We start from the raw sequence: 5,811 nt of genomic DNA on the forward strand, positions 1-5,811 counted from the left end.
CCCCAGATATTAGGAGGAAACTGCAGAAATTGGCCATGGGACCCCAAACACCTCAGGCCCAATTGCTGGAGACAGCCTTTGGAGTTTTCAACAATAGAGACCTGGTTGCAGCAGAGGAAAGAAAATGCAGGGGAAGAGCTAGAGGCAGAGAACACACTCAATTCTTAGCTGGTACCATGGCCAGGAAAAGACCCAAGGAGCGCCCCTCCAGGGATCCCCCTTGGAAGCCCATTGGCTTGGGCAGTGGGGAAACCTGCTTTCGATGCCACAAGGAGGGTCACTGGTCTAAGGAGTGCCCCTCTAGGGCGCCCCCCTGGAAGAAGCCTCCGGGATCCAGGCCTCTAGGACTGTGCCCAGCATGTAAGCAGGAGGGACATTGGAGGTGTCCCCGAGGCTGGAAAAGTGGTAGAGCCTCCTCCCAGCACCCTGTCCTCCAGTCTTCTCAAGACTCGGAAGGAAGGGAAAGCCTGGGACTTGGCTGTGCTCCCACTTTCTCCACCTCTCTCGCGGAGCCCTGGGCAAAATCGAGGCAGAAGGTAAGGTTACCCACTTTATCACGGCTATGTTCTCTTGCTTTAACTAGTGGCTCTGGCCCCACATGCCCCTCGACCTATCAGGTCATGGGCATCAAGGATCTGTTGTCTGAACACTCCTTCTCTGGCCCTGCCCCCTTGGGAAGGGACCTGATGGTGAAATTGGGAAGCCAATTTTCTATAGTTAAACCTCCCATCTCCCTTCTCCCACTGCTTAGCAGGCCTCCCCACGTTCCTCCAGAAGTGTGGGAGACGGTCAAGCCAATTGCTTGGGATCAGGGAATTCTCGGGAAAGCTACTCATGCCACCCCAGTCCTTATTCGCCCTAGAGACCCTAATGTGTTTCCCAACCGTGGTCCATATCCAATTAAGCCTGAGGCTTGGGAAGGACTACAACCACTAATTGAAAAATTCCTTAAGCATGAGATCCCACCCCTATTAAATTTTGGCTTACCTGGTTCCTTACGGAGTGACAATGGCCCAGCTTTTATTTCACAGATAACACAGGCTGTGGCAAGGACACTTAAAATCACTTATCACCTCCACTCAGCCTGGAATCCAAAATCCTCAGGTAGAGTAGAGAAGATGAATCATACCCTTAAAGGGTTCCTTACTAAGTTGTGCATAGAAACTCAAGAAGATTGGATTAAGAATCTTCCAATTGGCCTTCTCAGAGTGTGTATCATGCCTCGGGAAAATATCAAGCTTAGTCCTTTCAAACTTCTCTATGGGAGGCCCTTTCTAACCTCTGACATCCTCGTAGACCCAGAACAGCATTTAATCACCCAATTTGCAACTCAGTTAGGGGCTGTCAGGAATGCTCTAACCGAACATACCAAGAAGTGTCTTCCGAGACCTGAGGACAATGAAAAAGAGTGTCCTGCTACAGTACAACCAGGAGATTGGGTTTATTTAAAATCATGGAAAACCCAAAAGGGAGAACAGCTAGATGTCTCCTGGAAGGGACCTTACCGAGTCATATTCACCACTCCCACAGCAGTAAAACTCGAAGGCCTCCCCAGCTGGACTCATAATTCTAGGATTAAACCAATGTCACCTCTTGCCTTTCCTCCAGAAACTCCAGAATATACTTGTGAGCCCTTGGAGGACCTCAAGCTACTGTTTCGAAAAGACTCCAGCACCCTCCGGGGAAAGGGAGATAAAAGGAGACTCCAAGCCATCAACTTCCAGAAGACTGCCCAGCCCTTGTACCCCTTGAATGGAACCCATCCAGATAGGGACAGCTCTACGCCCCTTTGCCAGCAGGAAGCAATTTCAGAAGCTGAGACCTTCATCCCTGACCCCAAAAGAATTTGGGTCCCATTTGTTTGAGGGGGGAATGATGAGGGCACAGTCTCTGGGAACCCCTTGAACCCTTGAACTCTCCTTGAATCTTCCCACTCTACCTGGCCTTGGCCTGAGGCTATAACCATTAAGCCCAAATGCCCACCTTGCCCAGTCCTCTATTGTCCAGCTGTTTCCTACCCTTAATCTTGTCTTCCCAATGACCTCCCGCCCTTAATCCTGTTTCCCATCCTTAAACCTGATCAAAATATCTATACCCTAGCTCTGCTACCCCAGCCCTTTATGGGTTGTCATTTCCATATAGCCTTCAGCTATTTCCCCCACCCTGGAGTCTGACCTCACGCCAGTCCCTTCAGGCTCCTCCTTAGACTCCTCCTTAAGTCCTTCCCTAGACCCCTCCCCTGGCCACCCCAGACCACCCCTCAATCCCTCCCACAACCTTTGTGTATATAATCTCCATCTTGCCTCCATGAAGGTGGTCAGATCCAATCTAGCTCAGATTGGTCTGGCCCGCTTTCCTTACAGGCGTCGCAAGGGATGGGATCTCTGGGGGCAGGCCTATGTGGCTAACTCTTAATAAACTTTCTTTTCCCTTGGCTGAGAAGGCTTGAGTCGAATTCTTTCGGCAGGACCCGGTGTTTCTGTACTTTGGGGTGTCGAGCACCTCTCACCCCAAACCCTCTTCACCACCACCTCTGAAGAATTAAAAGTTGAGTGCCGTCCAAAAAGTCCAAAGGGAGAGATGTGGTTGGTGTGATGAGGCTGTAAAACATTATCAAAGAACTGGGAAGAAGTTGCAGAAGACCTCAGAAAAGAAAAGGGGTGTGTGTGTGTGTGTGTGTGTGTGTGTGTGTGTGTGTGTGTGTGTGTCATGTGTGGAGAATGAGAGATGATAATGCTATACTTAGTCAGTCATTTGAGTTCAAATGCAGGTTCTGCCGCTTAAATATGGGCAAGTCCTCTCCAGGAGTCAGGCTCCTCTTCTTGAAAATGATGGAGTTTGAAGAGATATCTAAAGTCTTTTCCAGGTCTAGATCAATGGACCTATTGAATCACCCTACTCTGGACATTTTGGGGTACTGGTTTTCCTGCCACATACCTTAGACTCCAGAGGGTTCTCCTCCATTCAAAATCCTTGTCTTCTCTTGTTCTACCATTCCTGTCTCTCCCTCTCCTTCTCTCTCCCCTTTGCCTCTTTCTCTTTTTTATGCTTCTTGCTTTTAGAAATCTCTTAGCCAATCAGGAGTCACATTTTTCAGCACATATGTAGCATCACAAGATTGTCCAGATTGTCCAGCACACCACCAATCTTCCTGGGAGTGGAACATTTTGTTACCCAGGAAACTATAGAAACACGATGATATGTATTGGCTAGGGATCCACTTAGCATTGACTTCTCGGGTTCTCCTTGATTCTCTCGAAGCAACAAACTCTCTGATGAGCTCCAGGGCTTAGATATTTAAAACTCTGAAAGGGTGTGGCCAGTTTTCAACCCAGCCATTCACATGCCCCTTGTGACTCACTCCGAAAGTGGTAAAGGGATCACCAGGTGTTTACATTTTGTTACTACAACATCCTGTAACTGAGCTGGACGGGCGGGGGCAGGAATTCAATCCTTCTTCCCCTATACAGGCCTGGAGAATAGCCAGCCATTACAGAGACACAGAGATAGGATAGGAAATTCAATGTGTGAGGAGCAGAAAGGACAGTTTGACTGGATTATAGGTTTAGGAAGGGGGTCAATGTATAATGAGACTGGAAACATAGTATAGGATCATGTTATGCAGAGATTTAAAAGCTAAATAGAAGAGTTTATATTTTATCCCAAAGGCAATAGGAAGCCACTAGATTTTATCGAGTAGGAAAGTGACACGATCAGATCCGCCTTTAAGGAAAATCATTTTGGCGGCTGTGTGGAAGATGATTGGAAAGGAGAGATACTTGAGGCATTGAAACCATTAGGAGGTCATTGCACTGATGTAGGTGAGAGGTGAAAGGACTTGGACTAAGATGATAGCTGTGAGAAGAGAGTTGGAAGTCAATGATGTTACTTAGGTAGAAGCAGCAAGATGCAGCCATTAAAAATGAATGCTATCTCAATCCACTTTCTGTACAACCTCATCTAGATGAGAGGCTGCAGCTGTGTGTAGACTAAGCAGTTGAAAGATAAATAGTCAATCAACCATCCAGTAATTTTATCTATGACATGTGGCACGGATTGACTCATTTTTTTCCACTGAGCTGTTAGGTATTTTTAGCATCATGTAGATATCCCTGAACCAAGCCAATGGGGACACTGAGTCTCTGGTGGCATCTCATTTTTTAATTTTCCACCTAAAACACTTATTCCAGTGTGTTCCCCACGCACTCCATGCTTATTCCTACTTGCATGATTTTTCTCACCCTGTCACCATTGCCTGGAATCTTTGCCCATACAGATCCTACTGCTCCCTTTCTTTATCTGTAGAATGAAGGGGTTGAACTAGAGGACCCTTCAGACTCTAACTTTTATGATCTTATGAGCCTTCAAGGTTCAGCTCAGGCACCTCCTCACAAAGTGCCATCATCTCCCTGACAACCTCAGGCAGCGCTGTTCTCTGCCTCCTCTGAATTCCTCCAGCACTTGTAGTCTGTAGCATCTGGCGTTAAGCTCTCTTGCTGGAGGCTCAGCCCTAAAGCCAGTGAACTTATGTTAGTTTCAGTTTGGGGACGAAAGGAGACACTCACAAGTCATTGGACATTTAACAAAATATTTCCTTTATCCTAACATAGCAAGGATACAGTGGCCTTTAGTTTCAGCTTTGGTAGATATGGCCTCCATCACCTCCTCACAGGGACATGGCTAGTAAGCAGGTCATCAGAGTATGACTAACTGAAGTGGTCTTAGACACCTATCAAATCTGAGACTGCATGTAGCTGGAACTTATTATGCCTTTAGATAAGGAGGAAACTGTGTCAGGGAAGCTGGGGTCAATTGGATCAGGCAGGGTGAGTAAAAAGGAGGGAAAAACCATTATATAGAACCTATTATATGGCAGGCACTGTGCTGAGTGCTTTTCTTTCCTTCCTTCCCTCCTTCCTTCCTCCCTTCTTTTTTCTCTTTCTTCCTTCCATTCCTTCTTCCTTCCTTCCTTTCTTTTTTCCTTTCCTCTTTAACAAATATTGTCTCATAGCTTTTGTTTCTTTCCTTCCTTCCTCCCTCCCTCCATATCTCCCTTCCTCTTTCTTTCATTCTTTCTTTCTCTTTCTCTCTTTCCTTCCTTCCTTCTTTCTTTCTTTCTTCCTTCATTCCTTTCTTTCTTTCTTTCACTTTCTTTCTCTCTCTCTCTTTCCTTCTTTCTTTCTCTCTATCTTTCTCTTTCTTTCCTTCCTTCCTTCTTTCTTTCTTTTTCCTTCCTTCCCTCCTTTCCTCCTTCCTTTCCTTCCTTCCTTTCTTTCCTTCTTTCTTTCCTTTATTCTTTTCTTCTTTAACAAATATCTCATTTGATCCTCAACAATCTGCGAGGACAACTTTGTCTTCTTTTAGGTAAAGCCTCTCCATGTTGTATATGAAAGAAAAGAAGGTGCATCAGGGAAATTCTGGTCCTATCACATCTCTTATACTGTTTTCTAGTTGTTTCATAAAAGTTTAATGTTCCCAAGAAGACTGTAAACTCTTCAAGGGCTGGGAGTTTGTTTTATTTCTTTGTGTTTCCACAGCACCTATAGCAAAGAGGGACATCTACCTCTCAACTTGAGATAGCTTATCCTTAGTTGCTTTCCTTCAAATCAAATCAAGTCAAATAGACAGGCACTTATTATGTGTCTCTTATGTGCCAGGTGGCTGTACTAAGCCCGGGAGATATAAGGAAAAGCAAGCAAACAAACAAAACCAGTCTGCTCTGAAGGACCTCACAGTCTAATGGAGAAGACAAGCATATAAATATGTACAAACAAGATATAGATTCAGGATAAATTAGGTGTAATCTCAGAG

The sequence above is a fragment of the Trichosurus vulpecula genome, chromosome 1, assembly GCF_011100635.1.
Source record: "Trichosurus vulpecula isolate mTriVul1 chromosome 1, mTriVul1.pri, whole genome shotgun sequence".
NCBI lineage: Eukaryota > Metazoa > Chordata > Mammalia > Diprotodontia > Phalangeridae > Trichosurus > Trichosurus vulpecula.